We start from the raw sequence: 26,843 nt of genomic DNA, 5'->3' as shown, positions 1-26,843 counted from the left end.
ATCTGTGACTCTAAGACATTGGCCTCTTAGTCTTCATTGGAGAAGGGGCTTACAATTTCAAGTGTGAAATGCCTAAACAATCATCACCTTCAGGAGGATTTTGGGAAGTCTGTCCACTTAAACAGATGGGTGGAAATCACCCACAGACACATGCCTGGGAACTATATTCTCCTCTTCTCTTAGCAAATCCTGGGTAACCCAATAATTATGCTCTCTCATGACTAAACGTCCACATTAGCTAAAAAATGGAGTCAGCGAAGGTGACATTTCCATGAAGCCACAGTCCATGTCACCACCTGCAAAGCTCTGAAGTTGTTCAAAAGTGAGCCACGCAGAGAATTTCTCCAACAAGGGGCCAAACATGCACTCTAGCTGGAGAAAGCAGGGGCAGCGGCACAGTGGATGATGTCTGGGCTCTAAGGCTAGTGCCTATCTATAGTAGTTTGGGAAAGCAGGCAGCTCCGTGGGCTGGAGGAGATGGATGCTGTGGAAAGACCCCTGGGTGCAGGTGGGAAAGGAAATCATTTTGCACACCAGGAGGTTGAGCCAGGAGGAGACCCACCATATTAAGACAAATGCTAGGTGTTCTTTGCAGCCTCACACTCTCCTTACTATCCCGCCAAGGCCTGCCCCACCTGACCCTCTCCAGACTGACTTCCATCCCCAGACTGTGGCAGGGAACCACTAGCAGCCAGCAGCGCTTTGAAAATTTAAAGAGTTCACTGTCCTGCCCCTGCCTCTCCAGCTGCAGCAACTCCTATCTCTGCACACCCTGAGAATGTAGTCCTGCAGCTCTGGGAACAATGGGCTGAGAGTAAACAAGAGACTACAACTCCCAGAAAGCCACGCGAGGCAAGCACCTCCTTGAATTTCCTGCCATTTTGGCGCACTGCCCTAGAGCTTGATGCATGCTGGGATTGTATCCTGCAGCTCTGCAAACAATGGGCTCATAGTCCTTAAGAGACTATAGCTCCCAGCATGCCTTGCAGGGAGTGCTCCATATTGCCCCTCCCTACAGGAGCATGCACTGCCCTCAATCCCAATGCATCCTGGGATTGTAGTACTGCAACCTTGAGACACACAGGGCCTGGTGGTGGTGTAGAAACTACTACTTCTAGCATGCCTAGTGAGGCCACCATTCTTCCCTCCCTTCCAGGACTGTGGACCTCCTCTCAGGTCGATAAATGCTGGGATTGTAGTCCCATAGCTTTGAGACCAACAGGCTTGGAGTGTTAATGGACTACACTTCCTAGTGTGCTATGTGAATGTCCCTCCTTCTGCCTGGCCTACTTGTGTGCTCATACCAGTTTCTCCAGCTTGCCTTGGGCACAGCTTTTCAGAAACCTCTCTTGACTGCCAGAAGCTAGCCTGATCCGTATGATCATCTCTCTGTGTAATTGTGACACTGCCTCTCCAGTAGCTGCCAGCTTCTGACTTGGCTTTCCTGAAGTTTTATTCTTCACAAACCAGCAAGGGGACAGGGCATCTCAACTTTGCTCAGGGTTTCCATGGTTATGCTTGCCCTCCCAGCCCATTGCTTCTGCCCTCCACCTACACTTCTTTCCACCCTTGCCATATTCCCCTTCTCTCAGCACCACTCTTTCCCTCTCCTCCTTCTCCTCCATTTCCATTTGGACATGAACAGAACTGTCCTCCTTAGGAAGGGGGCTAACTGCCCATGGCCCTGGTGGTTCTCAGGCTTTTTGGGAACCCAGACAGAAAACTCCCTGGAAAGTGTCAGAAATGCCAGTTCACTGCTAAAATGATAATACCTAGTTCTTGATAATCTGGTAGTTCCCTTTTCAAAGCCACCATTTTCTCGATCCTTCTGGGGTGTCTCAGATCCACCTCTGCACTTATTGGACCTGTGGGTTAGCTGCATGACCCACACCTGAGTCAGGTTTCTCCAAATGACACCCCTGTGTCTGTTATAAAGAGGAGAAAACACAGGGGAAAGGTCTGATCCCTGCTTCATACAGTTAGGAGACTCAAGGAAGGACCCCCTAAGCTGCTTTGGGGCCACATGCACCACTTGTCTGAACCCCACTGAGGCTGGTTCCCAGGACTTGGGTTTCCTACTCTGGGCCTCTCGGCCATAATTGACACAGGCCAAAAGGACCCAAAGTGCATCTTGGTCCTTCCCAAAATATTAAGAAACTTTACATACGGATGTAATATACAATGTCTACATTTCTATTCTGACTTATGCTCCCATGGAAACTCTTTTGATATTCCCTATTAAATATTGTTTGGAACCATTTTTAATAATTTGCTATTGGAACTTCAGAGTGTTAATTTCCTTAATTCATGTTGGGGACTGACATTATACTTCCCTGGTTTAAGAAATAAATTCAATGAATAATGTACATGCTATGCCCAGAGCATTTGAAAGTAATGTGTTCCAGACAAGGTCCTTGTGACAAACGAGGTTGCTGCCTGGAGGCATAACTATAGACCCGAGTTTCTGCATTGAGGCAAGAGCTGCCCAGCACTATGATAAGTGGATGCCTGGGGGCCACACAATAAACACATTGTTCCTGTGATTGCTGCTTAGCCCCATAAGATGGCTGGTTAGTCAATGATGGGTAAGTCCCCTCAAGGAAGGGGCGACCTAAGACAGGCACAGCTGCAGGGGATTGGCCTAAGAGGAACTAGGGACAAAAAATGCTCCCTGTGGCTGCCTTACCCAACCTTGCTAATCTTGGTCTGTGATCTATGCCTGGCACCTTGAGCAACTGCCTGGAAAATTAGAGTCAGGGGACATCTGTGTCCTTAGACTACATGTTCCGGAATTTATGGCCATTGCTACAAGGTCTAGTTGGTCATGTACAAGAAAGTAACTTTGATTTTGGGGTGTATAAAAATAAAATGACTGGTGCATTCAGCACTGCAGTCTTGTAACAGACTTTTTGTGTGTCTGTGTGTCTTTTTGTGTTCTATGTTCATCCTCTGTCCTGCAAATGGGCCACAACAATTCTTTTATTTTTTTTTAAATCTTGCTCTGTCACCTGGGTTAGAGTGCTCTAGCATCAGCCTAGCTCACAACAAGCTCATACTCTTAGGCTCAGCAATTCTCTTGCCTCAGTCTACTGAGTTGCTAGGATTATAGGCACAGGCCACCACGCACACTTTAGTTTTCTATTTTTAGTAGAGACCAGGTCTCACTCTTGCTCAGGCTAGTTTCCAACTCCTGACCAAAATCAATCCTCCCGCCTCAGCCTCCCAGAGTTCTAAGATTACAGGAGTGAACCACTGTGCCCGGTCAATTTTCTTAATTCCTTTTTCCATTTAGTTTTTCAGATTAAGTTCTATACCACTACACACTTCTGAAACGGGAGTAGGCACAATGGCAATTCTGTGCAGGAAGTCTCCACAAGAGCATAATATCCATGATACATATGTCTGGAGCATCAATTTTACTTCTAGATTTGAAAGACACAAATTGAGTGATTTCCAAGGTAAGAAATTAAACTGGGAAACAAGGCTGGAAAATAATCTGGCTTAAATAACTCTCAGTAACACATGTCTGACATGTCAGAGTTTGTATGAGGAATAAAAATTAAAAATAAAAGAAGCTCTAAAGATAAAATTTTCTATTACTAAAATTAGTAATAATTAGAACTCATATCAAGTTAACTGAAACTCTGCCAAGCGTGCATCTGGACTCCTAGTTACTTGGGAGAATGAGTCGGGAGGATCGCTTAAACCCAGGATTTCCAGGCTGCAGTGAGTATGATTGCACCACTTCACTTCAGCCTGAGCAGCAGAGTGAAACACTGTCTTAAAAAAAAAAAAAGAGCAAAGAAATCCTGTTTTCTAAATCACAGAATGGCCTTTTTATGGTATTATTTGTATTTTGTTGAAGGTTGTTGACCCTTAGGATATAAACATTTAGGTTTTAAACAATTTTTAGAAGTTTTCAGCTAGTGGTGTTGATGTACTTTTGTACTTCATTTAAATTTTCTGTCTTTCCCATCTCCTTCTCAGACTCAATTATTCTACAGATCTCTAAGGCTCTGTTCATTTTTTCAACCTTTTTTAAACACTTTTCCTTAGATAGGATAGTATCTATTGCTTTGTCTAATTTGTTTAATCTGTGGATAAGCCCAAAAATATTTTTTTTCTTTTACTATCTTTTTATTTGGACTTTTTAATAATCTCCAATTCTCTACTGAGATTTCCACCTGTTCACTCATTAGAATATTTTCTTTTACACCTATTAATATATTTATAATGCCTGCTTTTAAATCCTTGTCTGCTCATTAGAGTATCTTAGACATCTTGGGGATAGCTTCTTCTGCCTGCTTTTTATCTTGCATATGGATTATATATTTATTTATTTATATTTGTCATGAATTTTATTTTGTATTATTTCAGAGTTTATTTTTTTGAGACAGAGTCTCACTGTGTTGCCGACACTAGAGTGCCATGTTGTCAGCCTAGCTCACAGCAACATCCGACTCCTGGGATCAGGTGATCCTCCTTCATCAGCCTCCTGAGTAGCTGGGACTACAGGTGTATGTCACCACTACCTGTTGGGTTTAAGGGTATGCTGCAGAAAGCATTTGCTAAATCTAGGACACTATGCCTTCTACCTAAATAAGTAGACAGCCTTTCCAATATTTGAGCCACCTCTGGGACAGCAGCATGTATGGCTGGAGGAAACTTATCTAGTTCCTGGTAATCAGCCACCCCTCTGCAGGTGCTCACAGGCTTTTCATGGCCACCCTGGGCTGCTGTGTGGGCTCTGTGTGTGTGCTCAATCCCACCCCTCCAGTTTGTGAATAGCTGCCACTATTTATTTGTGCCTTCCTGGGAAATAATATTTTTGGATACTATACACTAAAAATAAAATTTGAAGTCCCCAACTGACTGAATGAACCCTCTCTTGGCCAAGGGGACCTTAAAATCTGAGTTTCCAGACATGATGGGCTGAGAGGTCAGACAGCCCTCATTATACTCCCTACCTTTTAGGGTTTAGACATGACAACTGAGCAGCATTATTAATGTTAAAATAGAGATCATAAGACTGACAGAATGGACTCTACATGGCAATAAGATACCAGGTTATAAACAGAACCTAAGACACGTAAGAAAAGGGTTAAGTCACACACCCTTGTACTTAAAGAATCAGCTATGTTCTAACTGCCACCAGGTTTTCTTTTTCTCTAGCAGCTAAGTAAGCACTGGCCTCCATATGAGTAACATTAAAACAATTTTTAGCTCCACTGACAGATGCTGAGCCTTGCTCCCTGTTCCATTAGCCATAACCACAGCTTGGACTGGCACAAGAGACTGACTTCAGTAACTTTCCCCTGATACAAAGACCACTGACCTTGGACTGCTGCTGGCTTGCTTTATAGAGGCTGCACACTTGAGTGCCTTTGTGTCCTAAAAAAGACCTTTTGATGTAAGAGGCCTAATTGTAATATATTGACACGTTAATTCCCCATCCCATGGTGAACATGGGTCATATGCAACATGTATGTTTGTTCAATACATATTTGTTATGGCCACCTTCATGAATATTTTTAGATTCTCCTATAATTTGTTAAATATGCATATTTGGCCAACCTGGAGCTTAAATTTCTGTCTTACCCCTCCCTTCTCTGCTCTTTGATGAAGGTGATGCTTCCCAGCCTGTCATAATGGCCACCTTCCGGGCAACCTCAAACTCCTGGGCTCAAGTGATCCTCTGCCTCAGCCTCCCAAGGAGCTGGGACTACAGGCATGTACCACCATGCTCAGCTAATTTTTTTTATATATTTTTAGTTGGCCAATTAATTTCTTTCTATTTATAGTAGAGATGAGGTCTCACTCTTGCTCAGGCTGGTTTCAAATTCCTTACCTTGAGCGATCTGCCTGCCTCGGCCTCCCAGAATGCTAGGATTACAGGCATGAGCCACTGTGCCCAGCCAAGAAATAGACTGTAAATAAGCAACAGTTAAAAAAAAGACAAAAAACACATCACATAAAGGAATAGATTCCACAAGAAGATACAAATTTTCTACATATATAATGCACCTAACATCAGAGATTCCAGATTCATAATATAAATACTATTAGAACTGATAAAATAAATAAACAGTAATACATTAATTATGGTAGATTTCAACACTCCACTAATATTACTAGACAGAGCACAAGAAAAAAGTCAAAAAAGAAATTATAAAAAAAAAAAAAAAGAAATTATAGACTAAGTGGAACTTTAGAACAAATGTACCTAACAGATATTTTCAGAACATTTTATCCCCAAAGTGCAGAATATACGTTCTTCTCATCAGCATATGAAACATTTTCCAAAATATACCACGTATTAGGGTACAAAACAAGTCTCAACAAATTGAAAATAATTAAAATCAAACAAACTATCTTCTCAGTCCACAGTAGAAAAAAACTAGAAATCAATTGCAAGAGTAACTCTAAAAGCCATATGAACACATGGATATTAAACAACCTGCTGCTGAACAACCTTTATGTCAACGATAAAATTAAGATAAACATGTGAATTTTTTTCAAAATGAATGACAGTAAGGCCACTAGTTATCAAAATCTATAAAATGACACGTACTCACCAGCAAATTGGTTTCACTGATCAACACATAACTGCACATATAGGAATAACATTTATCAGGCATTGGGCAGCTGGGAGGGGGGAAGAGGGCATTAGTATATACATACATAATGAGTGTGATGTGCACCCCTTCTGGTAGATGGATATGCTTAAAGTTCTGAGTAGGGGTGAGGGGAGGGCAAGGTCAACGTATCCTAAATATTTGTAGCCCCAAAATATGGGGGTATAAATTATATATATAATATATAAATATATAACATATATATTATATATGTATCTATATCTATATGTATTTGTATATCTATCTCTCTATATGTATATGTTTAAAAAAACTCTAGGACACAGAAAAAACTGTGCTCAGGGAGAAGCTTATATCACTAAAAAACTACATCAAAAATACAGGAATATCACAAATCAACAACCTAAAATCATACTTCAAGAAACTAGAAGACAAAAATAAACCAAGAACAAAGTTAGCAGAAGAAAAGAAATACCAAAGATCAGACCATAATTAAATGAAATCAAAACAACCAAAAATTAAAAAGATCAATGAAATGAAAAGTTAGTTCTTTGAGAAGATAAACAAAATCAATATTACTAACTAGTTTAACCAAGAAAAATGAGAGAGGATTCAAATAAGCTCACTCAGAAATGAGATAGGAGACATGGCATCTGATACCACAGCAATACAAAAGATATTCTGACACTAGTATGAACACCTCTACACCCACGGACTAGAAAATCTAGAGGAAATGGATAAAATCCTAGAAGCACACAAACTCCTCTGGAAGATCAATAATTAGTAGCAAATTGAATCAGTAATTTTTAAAAATCCAAACTAAAAAGGCACAAAGACCAGATGGATTCACAGCTCAATTTTACCTGAACTTCAAAGAATAACTATTATCAATCCTACTGAAATTGTTCCAAATTATCAAGAAGGAGGGAAGTCTCCTTAACTCATTATACAATGTCAGTATCATCCTGAAACCAAAGCCAGGAAAGCACACAACAAAAAAAAGAAAACTGGCCGGGCGCGGTGGCTCACGCCTATAATCCTAGCTCTCTGGGGGGCCGAGGCGGGCGGATTGCTCGAGGTCAGGAGTTCGAAACCAGCCTGAGCAAGAGCGAGACTCCAACTCTACTATAAATAGAAAGAAATTAATTGGCCAACTAATATATACAAAAAATTAGCCGGGTATGGTGGCGCATGCCTGTAGTCCCAGCTACTTGGGAGGCTGAGGCAAGAGGAATGCTTGAGCCAGGAGTTTGAGGTTGCTGTGAGCTAGGCTGATGCCAGGGCACTCACTGTAGCCTGGGCAACAAAGCAAGACTCTGTCTCAAAAAAAAAAAAAAAAAAAGAAAACTATAGGTCAATATAGCTAATAAACATGGAAACAAAACTTCTCAACAACATATTAGCACAATGAATTGAAAAAACACATCAAAAATTATTCATCACAATGAAATGGGTTTCATCCCAGCGATGCAAGAATGGTTCAACATTCACAAACCAACAAGTGTGATTCACCACACAAAGAGATTTATAGAACAAAATCCATATGATCATCTCAATAGATGCAGAAAAAAATTTTGAAAAATAGAACATCCCTTCATGATAAAACCTTCAATGAACTAGGCATAGAGAAAACGTACCTAAAATTTTTTAAAAGGCAATATATAATGAAGACACATCTAAAACATGTTGCATAAGGAAAAAAGTAGAAAGCATTCCCCCTAAGAACTGGAATAAAATAAGGAGGCCCACTTTCACCACTTCTATTCAACATGGTACTGGAAGTTCTAGCCAGAGCAATCAGCCAAGAGAAACAAATAAATGACATACAAATTGGGAAAGAGAAACTCAAGTTATGTTTTTCAATGATAAAATTTTATACCTAAAAAACCCTAAAGACTACTTCAAAAGAGTCCTTGAATAGATAAGTGAATTCAGTAAAGTCAGGTTACAACATTAATGTACACAAATCAGTAGCATTTTTATAAATTTACAGCAACCAAGTTAAGAATGAAATCAATAACCCATTCCCATTGATAATAGCTGCAAAAATGAAAATACCTCGAAATATACTTAACCAAGGAGGTGAAAGATCTTTACAAGGTGAACTACAAACCGCCAATGAGAAAAACTGTACATGACACAAATAAACGGAAGTGCATCCCATGCTCATGAACTAGAAAATTCGATATTGTTAAAATATCCATACTGCCCAAAGTAATCAACTGATTTAATGCCATTACTATAAAAAAAACCTATGTCATTTTTCACAGAACTAGAAAAATTTATCTTAAATTTTAAATAACTGATCTTTAAAAAATGAGAAAAGATATGTAGACAGATATATTTTCCAGAGAAACCATTCATAATTACCATAGAAATGCAAATTGAAACCACAATGAGTTATCACCTCACACATGCCTCACACACATGTCAGGGTAAAGTTTATCAAAATTTCAGGCCGGGCGCGGTGGCTCAAGCCTGTAATCCTAGCACTCTGGGAGGCCGAGGCGGGCAGATTGCTCGAGGTCAGGAGTTCGAAACCAGCCTGAGCAAGAGCAAGACCCCGTCTCTACTATAAATAGAAAGAAATTAATTGGCCAACTAATATATATATATATATATATATATATATAATTAGCTGGGCATGGTGGCGCATGCCTGTAGTCCCAGCTACTCGGGAGGCTGAGGCAGAAGGATTGCTTGAGCCCAGGAGTTTGAGGTTGCTGTGAGCTAGGCTGATGCCATGGCACTCACTCTAGCCTGGGCAACAAGCAAGACTCTGTCTCAAAAAAAAAAAAAAAATTTCAAAAGAAAACAACAATTAGCAAGAATGTAGAGAATGGGAAACCCTCATACACTGTTAATGGCAATGTAAATTGATAAAGCCATTATGGAAAATAAACTGAAGGATAATCAAAAAATCAAAAAAGAACTAACATATGATTCAGCAATCTTACATCTGGGTACATGTCCAATAAAATTACTATCTTGAAGTGATATCTGCATTCCCAAGTTCATTGCAGCATTATTCACAATAGACAAGAAAGGAGAACAATCTAAATGTCCATCAACACATGAGTCAATTAATAAAACGTGATATAAATGTATTTATATATATTTATAATACATAATATGATATATATCAACACGTTATATTATGGGAATTATGGGAATTATGAGTAATTATGGGAAGTGATGGGTGTGTTATTTAACTTGATTGTGGTAATAATTTCACAACGCACACATATATCAAAACATCACATTATGCACCTTAATATATATATATATATATATATATATATATTTACTTGTCAGTCATACACAAATAAAGTCAAGAAAATATTAATTGGAACCAAAATAAATCTATCTGCATGTGAATTGCATTTAAAATTCTTTTAAATGAGTTCTAGATATGTAAAATACAAATTAATAAAATTTTTTGCAGTCAGGAAAGTTCTAATGAGCAAGCATGGTGTAAATACTAGAATTGGATATATGGCTAAAATATCTTAATAAATAAGAGCCAATTAAAATATCTTCAGAGGTAAAAATATTGAGAGACTCAATTATATATAGGAGATTATTAATATTATCCCTTGAGTAGAGAGAAACATTTCCTGGTATGAAGCTAAAATGAAAATGAATGTGTAAGAGACTTAATATGAGAATATCAACTCTGCTGGACATTGAACTAAATAAATTACATAGTCCTTGGATGCATCAGTTTCAAAAGTATTTAAAGATTTAAAAAGTGTAATTCCATGCATTCTATTTAAGTTAGATTTTTAAAATCTGGGCTGCTTGAACAATTTAACTATAGGGAAAAAAAAACTATATTTCAGAAAATGTTTTTCTTCACTAACTTGCTCAAAATTGGTTGCACTGTGGTTGCATATTTTGGAAAATATTGATCATTCTTTTATCAGAGCATATCTGTACCAAAGGAGCAACAGTGGCATGGGTATGACTGACAAGAATATGGACACTCAGGATGAAAGTGCTGTACATCCGTCTATGGTATGAAGAGGCTGAGATGATAAGGTCCACCAAGTATGTGACTACAAAGAAGCTCACCAGCAGCAGGATGGTCTGGGAGGCCCTTTTCTCTGGGGAAACTCTTGGAGAGAGGCTGGTGCTGTGAAGGTTCTGGGATTCTCTTTGATGCCTGGACAAAAAGATCACCATGTATGCACTTGAGATGAGCGTGATTCCTACAAAAAAGACATCTCTGGATAATGTGAGGGCTAAAAATACTCCTCTGATAACAGCAGTCATGGGAAAGACTGAGCAGTATTTACTGGCCTTAAGTAGATTGGTCTGGGTCACATTGAAAGCAGCCACAGTGAAAAATATCATGTTACCACTGAAAGTCAAATTGATGGACCAGAGAAATAAATAAACAACGATAATATTATTTCTGAATTTATGTTTAAACTTTGCCAGCCAGGAGGTGCTGGGGCTGATGGTGATGGCCTGAAACACACTCAGGTGGCAGGTGGTGCAGATAGAGAGGCCCCTCAACACTCTGTTTATGAAGAACAAAGTTTTACATTTGAAGTCATTCAGAAAAGGCAGTGGTTCAAATGTATTTTGAGACGAATTAAATACCACGGTGAGAAGCATCACTACATGAATGAAGGCCAAGTGACAGCTGATGAGGTCATGAGGCTTAGGCCTGTGATCCTGAAGGAATATGAAAATATGGAAGAAAAGGAAAATGATATTGGCTGAAAATCCAATGGCAGTTTGGACAAAAAACGCATTTTCAATAATACAATGGTTGGAAAGTATGTCCATGCTAATGGTGTAGAGGAAATATATTTCTTATATCTGGAGGAAAAAAAAACCAATAAATCTGACATCATTAATGTTTGTTCTTCAGTGTTTGAAATGATCACCATTATTATTATTTTAATTTGACCCACTGATTTTTGGTTAATCCTAACTATCTCATGTAAATTCTGGATAGTACTGTCTCTGCAGTATTTTCTACATCAAATAACATAGATGTAGAAATTAACATATCTGCAATAATGCCTGTATAGAGTGCACACTTTCTCAACTCTTAATATGCCTGAGCCTCCCTTTTAGAAATTATATTGTTGTTATTCTGTATTTCCTCATTTTACATTCAGCACCCAGAATAGCAATGAACATATGAAATTACTCAATGTAAACTTGTCCTTACACCAAAAAAAAAAAAGTACTCAGTGATATTCATGTAGTTGAATTGAAAGAAAGTTTTTGTGCATGTAGAAAGAATTTAAAATTCAGTTAACTCATTCTCACAAACCTTCACCTTAAGACATTCTATTCTTCATCACCCTTTCACAGTTTTGAACCGTGGTGATTCTACTGGACCGACTGTAATAATTAATGACAATGTCCATATGCTTTAATCAACAGATTACCCTCTTGACTACATAAGAAATCTTATATTTCCTTTGCATAAATTATAATGTATTGCAAATGTCTGAAAATTAATCTGGACATCTTTGGGGTGGGGGCCATTACCGTGCTTACCAGAAACCTGCTAACTGTATTATCTAAAAATTGTCCAGTCTCTCTCCAAGTTTATTTTCCTCAGAGATCCTTTATTTATTCTTTTTTTACTTACTTTTATTTTTATCTTTAAATTGTATTACTCTTTCTTTTTTAATACAAATTCTTCAGTGGGACATAGATCCTTTATGATACTTTTTAAATCTAAGTACAAGACTACTAATGTCCACTTCTCAGTTATCACAAGAAAAAGCACACTTTTAATCAATTTAATATAACAATGAGGTTGCATCAATGTGATCACATGTTTATTCCTTTCCTGAGACTTCACTTACTCCAGGGATACTCTGAAGTGTCTAGTAAAATACTGTCTTCAATAGTAAAGATAATTCCACTAAAGTTTTGTTAGAATATTTCCAAAACCAGAACATCTTGTAAAATTTCACAGAATAAATTTGCAGTTATTTTGTCAGATTACTTAGCTTGGACTCAGGCATCATTATTTTATCAATTGAATTTAACCCAGGGATTAGAACAACTTATTATTATGGCATTGAAGAATAAAAAAAAATACACACTCTGAGAAAAAAGTATGTCAACTATATTTTCAAGGTTACTTATCACTCTACTGTTATATAAATATGAATATGTGAGAAAGTGTAGAAATGTTCACAACCAACATTCTTTGATAGTAAAAAGGAATTAATGGGTGAGGTAGAAAATTGCTCTAAAACAATTTGACATATACACTTTTACAAAGGATACATTTTATAGTTGACTAAATGGTTCTTTCTCTTTCTCCAAAATCTTAATCTAGTAAGGGAATATATTTATCTTAGCTGAAAGAACAAAACAAGTAGTTTCTACCCATATGTAGTGGCATTCTTGGCACTGTTGCATTCTGCAATCCATTGAGAACAAAGAGGCTTATTGCCATAAGGTTAAATAAATGGTTTAATGTTCCCCACATATTAATATACTCCAGTACTAGTAAAAGAATATTTGGGCATGGACTAAATATATATGGAAAATTACTTCATTAGATAGTGTAGATAATAATTTTAGTGTTTTAGTCTCTATCAACAGATAATCAGCTCACCCCCTCTAATTCATGCCCTTCACTTTTTAAATGTATATGTAAAATTACATATTGAAAAAGACTTTATCTTCTGGATCATCAAATGGTGTATTTCTCCATGAGATTCTTGAGGACATTGCCACTGAGCCTGCACAGAAAAGAATCATGGTCCCCATGGAATAGGGTGTACAAATAATTAATTTTAATAATAAATATGCTGTATTATATTTTTGAAATTTATCTCAACTGCCAGAATTAAACAGATAGTTACCTTCAAAATTCAAATTTTAGGCCGGGCGCGGTGGCTCACGCCTGTAATCCTAGCACTCTGGGAGGCCGAGGCGGGCGGATTGCTCGAGGTCAGGAGTTCAAAACCAGCCTGAGCAAGACCCCATCTCTACCAAAATATAGAAAGAAATTAATTGACTAACTAAAAATATATATACAAAAAAAAAATTAGCCGGGCATGGTGGCGCATGCCTGTAGTCCCAGCTACTAGGGAGGCTGAGGCAGTAGGATCGCTGAGCCCAGGAGATTGAGGTTGCTGTGAGCCAGGCTGACACCATGGCACTCACTCTAGCCTGGGCAAGAAAGTGAGACTCTGTCTCAAAAAAAAAAAAAAAAATTCAAATTTTAAACTGGTTGTCCTTTATATTAATTTGGTAATTATGACAACTCCATTATAGGAGAACGATAGGATTTGTAATAATATGTTGATAAATTGGGAGCAATGAAATAGAAGAAAAATCTACAGACATTACTTATATTTTGGTTAAAGTGCAACAAAGAATTGGATTCTAACTGGTACATTTAAAAAATGGGAATGCACATCTTAGTTCTCATTATGGGAAGTGACAACCAGAGGCTGCTGGGGCTTAGAGTGAAGCTCTTGAACACTCATTGTAGAAAGACAATGCAGGTTACATTCACTGACTGACTTTCACCTTAGACTAGTCTCAATATTGTAAGTCCCAAAGTGAATGAATAATTATGACTAATGGTGGGGAAAATAACATCATTAAATGCACCAAGAAAAAAACTCATCATACAGGGTATGAATCAGACACTTGAAGTAAAGATAAAATGTACAATCAAAAGAGGGAATAATTTATAAGAAACCAACAGCTATTTTAGCTAGAATGAATAAGAAATTTTAAAGACAAAGTAGTTTGGGAAAATCTAAATTCTTATCTTTATCACAATATTTAATTTTTATAGTAGTGTTATTTTATTAGTTTTATGACAAATTCATAAATTTTACTTATAAACATTATGAATTTTATTTATCAATGATGGCACTCGAAAATGATATTTGTACTCTGCTTATTTAAAATTAAAAATATGATATATTTAATAAAAATCAGATGTTTTATTACTATATTAATTCAAAGTGCCATTTTTATTATAAATTTCCTCATATTCATTGAACAGTCCTATAAGACCTATCATTGACAGGAAAAACTGATTATGAGGATTTTAATTTCCAAATCATGGGTTTTGATTGACTAGTGGCAATAGGTTGCATCATAAGAAAGATAGCAGGCAGGCCGGGCGCGGTGGCTCATGCCTGTAATCCTAGCACTCTGGGAGGCGGAGGTGGGCGGATTGCTCCAAGTAAGGAGATTGAAATCAGCCTGAGCAAGAGTGAGACCCCATCTCTACTATAAATAGAAAGAAATTATTTGGCTAATATATATATATATATATATTCTATATATATATTACATATATAGAAATATATATAAATATATGTATATAGAAAAATATATATATATATATAATACTAATATATATAGAAACTAATATATATAGAAAACTAATATATATATATAGAAAAAATTAGCCGCACATGTGGCACATGCCTGTAGTCCCAACTACTTGGGAGGCTGAGGCAGTAGGATTGCTTGAGCCAAGGAGTTTGAGGTTGCTATCCGCTGGGGTGATGCCATGGCACTCACTCTAGCCTGGGCAACAAAGTGAGACTCTGTCTCAAAAAAAAAAAAAAGGAAACATAGCAGGCAAACTCAGAAAAGCAGAATACATACCCACCAAGGTTAATTCCATGAAAATATCTTATGAGATACACACGTCAGAAGAATAAATATGATAAGCATTAGATATCATTTTATGATTGCAATGCATGAATTAACAATTCTTTAGAAACTGAACTTAATTTATGGTACAGTTGGAAGTACAACTTTTGCTGACAAGGATATTGATAATTACAAAATATTTAATTATCAGCTGTCCTGTGGGAAAGATTAGGCAGGGAAAGTGTCACTGCAGAAGTCAGAGACAGAGAAACACTAGAGGGACTTGATCAAAAATTCTGTGCTACAAATTTTGGAAAACTTTAAAAATGTTGGATGTTTTCTTGGTTCCTATTTTGTTTCTTTGCTTTCTGATTATCCCACCCAAAAAGATGCCAGTGAGTGTAAAACTCTTTTTTTTTCTAAAGGCTTGAACGTCCTTGTACCATCATGTCCCTGTGCCTTACAGTAGAGAGATGATGAGAGTCATAATAACTGTGTCAAACACTAAATTTAGAGACATATTTTTTAGTTAGAAATTGAAATTTGCTGGATTGCATTCTTTTCTTTTCATGTACATTGACTAAAGATACTTGAGGTTATTTTGCCCTGACATTATTCTTCTTAAATGAATAAAATCAAGACATTTACAGCATTTAAAAATACATTCATTCCTTTGTCTCATGTTCAAAAACAAAAGTATTTTGTACTGTTAAATTTTCTTGAGGCTTTGATGCAATCATTGGTCACAAATGTGCAATCATTATTATTACTTTTTATTTCTGTTTCATTACCTTTACCTCATTCTCTCTGCATTCCATTTTAAAAACCAGACAGTAGAATGGAAATACCCCTCCTGAAATTAGTCATTAATTTGTGTATTTCAAGAATGAGTTGAAATATCACACTTGTGAATATATGTTTTAATAAGCAAATTCCAAATTTGAAACTTTCAGAGGAGACTGTAAATATAGAAAATTTACAATTTTTTTAAAGTAAGGAAATTTTCTGTCTCTCAAATTGTACAAAGTATTATTCTTTCATTACTATAAAATTACCTATATTAATACACAAACCATTTTATAAGTTTTAGTATAACAAAAAATATAAAATAATAAAACTGAATTCATATAAGTATTTGTAAACATGCTTGATATTACAATCTCTCATATCTGTCATGTAGTAATTAACACTACATATATTTGGCAAATGGCAAAAGGAGGTATTTTTAATTTCATAACAACCAGGAATAAATCCTATATGAGCAGTTATTATAACAGAGTAAAACAAAATGATATTTACGATCATTTGCTAAGAGATAATTAATATAATATGTTGAAAAAATTATTTCATATGACATCTTAATTTTAAATTGTTGTGAACAGTATAAAGGCACTATAGTTTTTCTAAATTAAAAAAATTTAAAAGAACAATGAAGAATGACTAAATCCTTTTGAAGTGGTTCAGATTTCTTTTCTTATACAATGTAAAATTTTACCAATGTACATGCCATAAGTCAAACTAAAAAAAAGTAAAATACAATCTCAATTAAAATGCAAATTATAAAATTTGAATTTTAACGGCAAGTAAAAAATTACAAAAACCTTTCAAATTTATAAATGTATAGCCTCATAAAATGTACAAAATTTATCTTTGATTTTGGAAACATCTAGTGTATTTAGTTATTATTCACTGAACTATAATACTGAGATTATGAGAAGACAATTCTTTTAGCAATTTGTTAAGAAAATTCTGACACCCAGCCACCCAGCTGAATATTGAGCTCTCTCTGTTAGTAATGCTGACAAATAGATGCTCACCCAGCTGTGTCTTGAAGTACATCCATGTGTGAGAGATGAAGTCCTCAAAATATGATTTAAAAGAAGTCATGACATCAGCTCATCTCTCCCCAGGCCAATAATTTTTAAGGCAGCTACAGAAGGGAGACAAGGACTAGCTTTGTGGTGGTTACAAAGGGAGCCACCAAAGGGAAAACCGAACTTACCTAATTACCAGAAAACAAAATAGGAACAGCAGGGTTCCCAACTTTTCCCCATGTGAGCTCATTTTCTAGATAACTTAGGCCTAGTGAATTGTATGATCTCAGTCCTTGTCAACAAAACAGATATGTCCCAATAATACAATCTTCAAAATGAGTTGAAGAGCTTGTCAGATTTCCCAGTGCATCCCCGCTGGTTCAAATGTTTCATAATGCATTTCATATATGTTCCTCATTGGTCTCTAATTTTCAGGGTAAGAACCAGACCAAAAGTACCTTTGGGGGAATCAGAAAAATAACACCTCTATTAGCTCTACATAGGCAAAGTGCTCTGTTCCCCAGAGGACACAGCTCTGAACCAGGGCACCAGATATGAATTAAAAAGTAGGCTGTTTTTCACTTTTCCTTTACACTAACTTGTCCAGGTGCACTTATTAAGAACAGGAGAATACCTCAATTCCAAGTACCATGAGTTTTGAGTTGTGAACTGTACCCTTTCAGAGACACTCTAATGATATGTGAGGTATTAAGCTATTCTGATGATGCTTAAGAGTGTGCTCAACCCACACTCTTACCTGGTGCTTCTACTCATAGGAATGTTTTATTGAAAACACTCAGCAGTAGAGCACCCACAATCTAGCAATAGCTATTTTTTCTTTTGTGATGCTCATATAGGAAACACTTCTGTTATTTTTAAACCTAACTTCAACTTAATCATAATTATGATTCATGATTCACTTAATCAAACATTATCTAATTTTAAACTTATGAATGTTTTTGCTATCAACCTATGGACATTATCACAGGGTAGAGCTCAGGCTGCTGGTGCTCAGCATGATGTGCTGTCACATGCCACCTATGATCGTCTAAAAAATAAGTTTTCCATCTGGTCTCAGTCAGAACCACTAGCTTCACAGACTTGTATTTTACAAAAAGTTTAATTCTTTCTGCCATCTCCAACCCAGTCCATTATATCATCTGTTATCATCAATATGACTTCATTTCTCAATGCAGTTGGCTTTCTTAGGTCTTGATTTGTTTGCTGTCTTGTAAGATTTCAACTCCACTTTAAACTCTTTTGTCAACTCCCCACATATAAAAACTGTTGGTCTGGAAGAATGGCTCACACCTGTAATCCTAGCACTCTGGGAGGGCAAGGAAGGAGGATCACTGGAGGTCAGGAGTTTGAGACCAGCAAGAGTGAGATCCTTTCTGTATTAAAAATACAAAAAAAAAATTAGCTGGACAACTAAAAGTATATAGAGAAAATTAGCTGGGCAAGGTGATGAATGCCTGTAGTCCCAGCTACTCAAGAGCCTGAGGCAGGAGGATTGCTTGAGTCCAGGGGTCTGAGGTCACTGTGAGCTAGGCTGATACCAGGGCTCTCTAGCCTGGGCAACAGAGTAAGATCTTGACTCAAAAAAAAAAAAAAAAAGAAAAAAGAAAAAAAAAGGAAAAGGAAAGAAAAAACTGTTGACCAAGAGTCTTATATCAAGGCAAGCTATCTATCAATAATAAAGGCAAAATAAACATATTTTGGGCAAGCAAAACCAGAAAATTTAGTGCTAGCAGACCCACCTTGCAGACAATATTAAAGTGAAGTTTTTATAGGCTGAAAGCAATTTATCATAGATACTTACTTGAATTCACATAAAATAAGAAAGAGCAATAGGCAAAAGTAATTATGTCATTATAAAATATAGTATAAAAGCCCATTTCTTTTCATTTCCTATCTTAACTCATCTAAGAAATTATATAAAAATATGAGTATATGTTTTATTGTTGAGCCTATTACAAATTTAAATTTAATATATTTTTCAATAACAACACAAAAAAGGCAAATAAGAACAAAGCTGTTTTTGTTTTGTTTTTTTTTTTTTGAGACAGAGTCTCGCTTTTTGCCCAGGCTACAGTGAGTGCCATGGCATCAACCTAGCTCACAGCAACCTCAGATTCCTGGGCTTAAGCAATCCTCCTGTCTCAGCCTCACAAGTAGCTGGGACTACAGGTATGCACCACCATGCCTTGCTAAATTTTTTCCTATATATATTAGTTGGCCAATTAATTTCTTTTTGTTTATGGTAGAGACTAGGTCTCACTCTTGCTCAAGCTGGTTTCAAACTCCTGACCTTGAGCGATCTGCCTGCCTCAACCTCCCAGAATGCTAGGATTACAGTCGTGAGCCACCGCACCCGGCCTCAAATTTTTTTGATAGAGGCCAATCTCACTGGGTTTAAGTGATATTGTGGTTTTGATTTGCATTTCTCTAATGATTAGAGATGTTCAGCATTTTTTATATGTTTGGTGGCCATTATTCTGTCTTCTTTGGAAAAATGTTTGTTCATTTCCGTTGCCCATTTCTTGATGGGGTTGTTTGATTTTTTCTTGTTAATTTTTTTGAGTTCTACATAGATTCTTGTTATTAGACCTTTATCAGAAGTGTAGAGGTAAAATAATTTCTCCTATTCTGTAGGTTGTCTAATGATAGTTTCCTTGGCTGTGCAGAAGCTTTTTCATTTGATCAGACCCCATTTGTTTATGTTTGTTGCTGTGGAGATTTCTTTGGAGGTCTTCTTCAAGAATTCTTTCCCTAGGCCAATGTCTGAAAGAGTCTTCCCAGCATCTTTGTCCAGGATTCTAAAGGTTTCATGCCTTAGGTTTAAGTCTGTTATCCATCTTGAGTGGATTTTTGTGAGGGGGAAGAGGTAATGATCCAGATTCTTTTTTCTGCATGTAGATATCCAGTTTTCTCAGCATCATTTATTCAAAAGAGAATGACCAGGTTGTCCTTATTCCAGGGATGCAAGGCTGGTTCAACATATGCAAATCTATAAATGCTATTTGCTTCATAAATAAAAACAAGAACAAAGACCATATGATTATCTCAATAGATGCAGAAAAAGCATTTGGCAAAGTCCAACACACCTTTATGATAAAAACTCTTAACAAAATAGGCATAGGGGGCTCATATCTTAAAATTATCAAGTCTGTTTATGACAAACCCATACTGAATGTGGAAAAATTGAAACCATTCCTACTTCCAACTGGAACTAGACAAGGATGCCTACTATCTCCTCTTCTATTCAGTATAGTGTTCAAAGTCCTAGCTATAACAATCAGGCAAGAGAGGGGTTTTAAGGGCATCCAAGTGAGGACAGAAGATATCAAACTCTCATTCTTCACTGGTGATATCATATTATATCTAGAAAATCCCATGGATTCGTTAAAGAGACTCTTAGATTTGATAAATGAATACAGTAAAGTCTCAGGTTACAAAATCAATATACACAAATCAGAGGCATTCATATATGCTTATAACAGTCAAGCCAAAATTCAAATAAAAAATACAATACCTTTTACTATAGCCCCGAAGAAAATTAAACATCTAGGAATATATTTCATGAAAAATGTGAAAGATTTAATACAAGGAGAATTGCAAAATGCTAAAAAAAGAAATTGTAGAAGATGGAAACAGATGGAAAAATCTATTTTGTTCATGTATGGGGGGAATCAATATCATTAAAATGTCAATAGTACCTAAAGTGATCTACAGAATAAATGCAATCCGCATCAAAGTCCCATCATCATTCTTTACAGATCTAGAAAAAAATAATTACTCACTTGGTATGGAACCAGAAAAGACCTCGTATAGCCAAAGCAATCTTAAGAAAAAAGAACAAACTGGGAGGTGTCAGTCTTGCAGACTTCAAGCTGTACTATAAAGCAATAATAACTAAATCAGCCTGGCACTGGCACAAGAACAGAGCCATTGATCTTGGGAACAAATAGAGAATTTTCATAAGGTGGAAATTTTTAAAAATGAGCCAAAATTAATTATGAATCTTAAAAGTACAATAAGTAAAATAAAAATGACTTAAGAGAGTCATTAAATAGCAGATTTGAGCATACAGAGAAAAGAATCAGCACATTTGAATATAGTTTAATTTTAATTATTCAGTCTGACTAACAAAGAGGGAAAAAATGAAGAAAAATGAACCTATCCTACGAGACAGGTAGTTGAATCTCAAATGTACCTACACAGGCATTATGGAATTCAAAGATGGAAAGAAGAGAGAAAAAGGGGCAAGATTATTTTTAAAGAATAATCACTTAAATCATTATGGAAAGGTATAAATTGCACAACTCCAAGAATCCTTATGACCTCCAAGTAGCATAATCTAAGAAAGATTCACCTTTTTTAATTCAGCTTTCAAAAGCCAAAGACAAAAAAAACATTGAAGGCAGTAAGAGAGACTTGACTTTTCATTTGCAAAGCATACTCGCTAAGTTAAAAGCTGATTTCTCATCAAGTCAGCTGACAGCAGGATTACATATGCAAGTAATGAGTATTGGTGGAATTTATCAACCTAGAATTCTATCTTCAGAAAAATGTTCTCATAGCACCTGTTCAGCAGGTGAATGTCCACTCACTCTGAGGCACAATGGTGACTCAGTTGTCTACCAGCTGTGTCCTTAGGATATCACTGCTGTTCCTCTGACAGGTAGTGTGGGCAGAAGATGAACCTCATAGGGTTCCTGTAGGGACTGAATAGCCTACAGCATGGCAAGCAGGCCCCTAGCATCTGACTCTGTGGAAAAGCTGTGGGGTGTGTTGTAGTTGTTCATATTTATTATTTTTCCTCTCCTCCTTCACTGAAGAAGCTTTCTGCCTCATGCTTCAATGGCCCATATTTCTATAGATAATAGAAAAGAACATAGAAAGCAAACATGGTTTCCCATTGTTAAAGAATATTTGGGTGTCCTTTTAGCTAGTCTTTACTCTTGATAGACAGAACAGTGGTCCCAGAGTACCACAAGAGTGTCTCCAGGCTTAGATAGATATTTGGGAAGGTTCTAGTTTGGGTTCATTCATTAGCCAGGTGTTTTGTATAGGCACTTTTATAGATACTTGGCATAATTTAATGAGCAAAGCAGATGACAGTCCCTGAGTCTCAGTTCTATTCAGAAAGCAGACACAGTAGACATCAGATGAAGTTCATGGCCTCCTCTGTGTAAAGAGGCATCTCTCTGATTCTTATCAGGATGACAAACACCAGGAACAACTAAAAAAATAATGAATTTGGGATCTGAAAAAAGAAACTCCTGCCCCACCCAAAGCATGGGAGATTCTGAGGACTGTGGCTGGAGATGACTGACAGATTCCTGGGTCTCACACATCTTATAATTCTCATGAGGGGCCTGAGGTCTAGGGTTTCTCTTACAAGAGGAAACGATTCAAAGATGGCTGTGGGTGGGGTCCCATGTCTCTGAAAATGAGAGGACCATCTCCATATTATACTAGCAACATCTCCATATGGCTGCTCTCCATGCCCACAGCCAGCCACTCTCTAATGGGGCAGTATCCCAGGGAGAAGATCTGGAAGGTGTAGTCATTCTGCTGCAGCTGTCATCCTCACACAATTCCCAGGATCTGACAGTGCTGTCCAAACTGTTCCCCAGAGCTTGGTGCCATCATTAGAAATGTCAATACACCTGACTGTATCTATGTGGCCCTGGAACTGTCTCATTAGTGTCTGGTTGTGCAGATCTGTGACATCACAGCGTGAGAAGCAGACCTTGGAATTCAGGCTGATGGCCAGGATATAGCAGGTAGCAGCTGAGGATGTCAGTTCTGCTTTGATGCATGAGGTCTGACCTGCCAGGTCTCAAATGGGCAAAGTACTGGCCTCCCCCTCACTACCAGAGTGCCACAATCAGGTAGCAATTATAGAAATGGATATAAATATCTTTATTTAGACAGTCAAGCTGAGAAACAGAACTCTTATTGCCAGGGGATTGATGTCCCAGATCTTGATGCAACCCTTCCTACTCATGTACACATGTCTCATGGGGTTGTGGATGTTCATCCTGGTTGAGGATGTTGATCTGGTGAGCATTCTGAGGGATTCAAGGTCCAATGAGGACATGAGGTTAAAGGGAACAGGTTGCATCAGAAACATTGCAGTAATGTAGAAGGAATATGTAGGTTTCCACCTAGGGATTCTTACTAAGTTTGGAGGCAGGATAGGTACTCTCATGTGAGGTAGAGGATCAAACCCCACTCATTGGGAAGCATACTTAGGCCATTCCTGCAGCCACCACACTTATCTGGGGAAACAAGATGTGCAGCCTTCTGTAAGTGGCACTTGTTCTGGTCAGCTTGCTGTTCTTACTAGTTTTGGGGACCATCCCAAATGTAGCAGTGTTCAGAGTTGGTCATTTCCAGGTGTGTTCTCAAACGAGCTGCCATTTAGTTAATGAGGTGGTCCCTAACTGGAGGCATGATGAGGCCTGGACCAACTCCCGGATAGGCATTGATGCCCAGCATTGGCACATCACTTTGAGGTATTGGTGTGCTGTATTCAAGAACAGGTGTGCTGGTTTTTTCACGCAAGCCCTTTCTTTGGATTTCAAAGAATTGGAACTTCCCAAGGGGGCCATGGAGGCTGGGCTGCTACAAGTATCTTTTTTGGCTTACAATTTTTTTTTTTTTTTTGAGACAGAGTCTCGCTTTGTTGTCCAGGCTAGAGTGAGTGCCATGGCGTCAGCCTAGCTCACAGCAACCTCAAACTCCTGGGCTCGAGCCATCCTCCTGCCTCAGCCTCCCGAGTAGCTGGGACTACAGGCATGCGCCACCATGCCCGGCTAATTTTTTATATATATATCAGTTGGCCAATTAATTTCTTTCTATTTATAGTAGAGACAGTGTCTTGCTCTTGCTCAGGCTGGTTTTGAACTCCTGACCTTGAGCAATCCGCCCGCCTCGGCCTCCCAGAGAGCTAGGATTACAGGCGTGAGCCACCGTGCCCGGCCTGGCTTACAATTTTTGTTAGTTTGGTTTTCCAAATGTGAATAGACAGTGATTGTTTTTTGAGGCGGGTCCTCAAAAGACACATCCACACGTAAGGTGTCACATTATTTGTCACCATCACTGGTGAAAGCTGGAGTCTTTATCATTAACCTTCATTTTCTTGAATTAATCAGAAAACTCTGGTACATTTATGCATTTATCTGTGCCTTTTAGACTGGGCCAAAGAGGGCATTATTTGTGCTTGACACTCTATCTTTGTGGTGCTCTGCATAGTGCTGCTTCTTGTAATCCTTTAATGCTAAGTGAGACAGCCCACTCAGAGCACTACATAGTGCCAGAAGGTGGGGACTGCCCCAGATGGGCAGGATTTCTGGAGGAAGAGGTCCCCAAGCCTGAGACATTAGGGGTACTGGTGGTCTGTGGCACTGTGACAGACACGGATCTTGCAACTGCTGTAGCACAAGGATGACATTCAACTCTGCCATGGTAAGTAGTTTGGCAGGCCTGAAGGCCTGGGTCACCTGTTGTTGATGTTCCTGGGACAGAAATGGGATGACTTGTGCATGTCACATTCAATTTCTTGGTGATTTCAGCCTGTTGGTGCATTTCAGTGCTTAATCCATATGACATTTCATAATATATCACATAGTGCCTCTGCATTTCTGTGTTTCACTTCCCATTTTCTCACATACAATTTGCACATGGTGATACTGCACCTACAGGAACCGGAATGTCTCCTTTATCTGGTCCAGGTATTCCAGGATAGTGAACTTGAAGGGTTGGCCTGAAGCTTGGTGCCTGGTGTCAATGGAAAAGAAGCAAAATTCTGTCAAATAATTTAAAGAGGTTTATTCTGAGCCAAATTTGAGGACTATGGCCCAAGCAATGCCCAATAAGTCTCCAGCAAGTGTACTTGCCATGGTTGGGCTACAGCTTAATTTTATACATTTCAGGGAGATACAGGGATTACAGGTAAATCATAAATCAATATGCATAGATGGCATACATTGGTTTGGCATGAAAAGGTGGGACATCTCAAAAGGGGGGTGTTTATAGGTTATAGGTTTGTTTAAAGACTCTTTGACTTGTAATTGGTTAAAGAAATGAAGCTTTGTCTCAATGCTTGGAATGTTTTAAGTTAAGGAAGTCTGCTAATCAGAGACAAGCTACCTATTTCTTGTAGAATTTGAGGACCTACAGGTTTGTCTTACATAGCCTTAGGCCTGATAATGAGTTACAAAGGATAACTTCAAGAAGGGAGGGAGCCATAATAAGGCACCTCTGACCACCCTTCTCATGGCTAGTAACTAAGGTTTAGGTTATCCCCTTGGCCAAGAGGGGGTACATTCAGTTAGCCAGTGGGGGACAGCCTTAAGATCTCATTTTAGTTCACACTCCCCATGCCCCCTGGGCTCATGTCCTGGGCCATCAAGTCCAGGCGGGTTACTCTCCTTTCCTCTTGTCCCGGTCTGCTTCCTCTCTCTCTTTTCGCTGTGGCAGCCCAGCCTAATGAGATACACAAACCAGGCACTTTTGGGGACTCCCACAGATCGTGGCTTCACCTTCCACCAAGTACGGGTGGACTCCCTGGAAGTGGTTATGAGCAAGGTTGAGGCCACCATGGAGACTCCAGGTGGGGAGCCAGGGATGACTGGGGGTGAGGGAAATACACACCGAGAAGGAGTTTGGCAGGTCCCCTGTGACCAGCGCTCAGTGCTCCCCACGGTTGCACAAACCCTTCTGACCTGGCAAGGCTGCTCCACAGAGGACAGTCCCACAGGTGCCCTCTGCTCCTCCAACTCAGGGCACATCATAGCTCTTTGCCTCGAGCATGGGTGCCCCCCACTGCAGGCCTGGCCATTCAGGACCCCTCCTCCAAGCTACATTCTTTCTCGTTCTCTTTTATTTCCTTTCTCTGACTCCCAGCAAAGGGCACTCCAGCCCACAACAGAGTTCTCTCAGTAGTGCAGCGCCTGTGGGTGGTCACCAGTGACAGCTGAGGTCGCTGTAGGTGCCATGGGTCCTGTCCTGCAGTGCCAGCTTGGGGCTGGCACAATGGCTTCCTGGAGGATATGGGGCATAGGTAACCCACTGCTGCTGTGATTCCTGCTCTTGCAGCCCTGCCTCCCACAGGCTTCTAGTGCTGGTTGTATTAACACCCGGATGCATACTTTGTTACCTACTTAACTAGTGCCCTCCCTGCCCTGCCCTGCAGGGGATGAGGCCCCCAGCAGGAAGCCAGACAATAAATAGCCTGTGTATAATTCGCAATTACTCAACAGTACAGTGTGAGGAAGCAATGGAAGAGTATAATATAAAGTAAATTTTAAAAATCAAAATACAATTACTCTGTAACAAATTTAATGGGAAACGTGCAGACTATATAAACAAAATAATAAAGAATTCCTGGAATATATGAACAAAGACTTAAAGAAATGGAGAGTCATATCATGTTCTTAGATAGAAACAAAACAACAATATAAAAAGGTCCTTTATCCTTAAGCTAACTTCAACATTGCGTTGTATTTCATAATAGATTTTTGTCAGCTTTTTTAAAGCTAACAATGATTTTGTAAATTGCACATGGAAGAACAAACGTATAAGGATAGCCAAATTCCTGAGGAAAACACACAATGAGGTGTTCTGCTCCAATAAGATATTAAAACACATTAAAATGTTCTATAGTTAAAGCAGTGTGGGGTTGATGAAAGCAGACAAACGGATTAGGACAGCAGAAAATTCCCAAACCTACCAGAGTGTGTAAGAAAAGTTAAAAATAAAAAATACAACCTTCACTAAATCTGAAATTTTAAAATGTTTGTCATCATAC

General features: G+C 38.2%; 1 protein-coding gene across 1 annotated transcript in view; it reads right to left on the bottom strand.

Moving 5' to 3' along the window:
* Nucleotides 1-26,843, bottom strand: part of LOC109729190 (KRAB domain-containing protein 5-like) — a 445,983-nt gene that overhangs the window by 19,304 nt on the left and 399,836 nt on the right. The window lies entirely within an intron of this gene.

This window comes from Microcebus murinus, chromosome 31 (genome assembly GCF_040939455.1).
Source record: "Microcebus murinus isolate Inina chromosome 31, M.murinus_Inina_mat1.0, whole genome shotgun sequence".
NCBI lineage: Eukaryota > Metazoa > Chordata > Mammalia > Primates > Cheirogaleidae > Microcebus > Microcebus murinus.
This window is presented reverse-complemented; position numbering and strand designations above follow the sequence as displayed.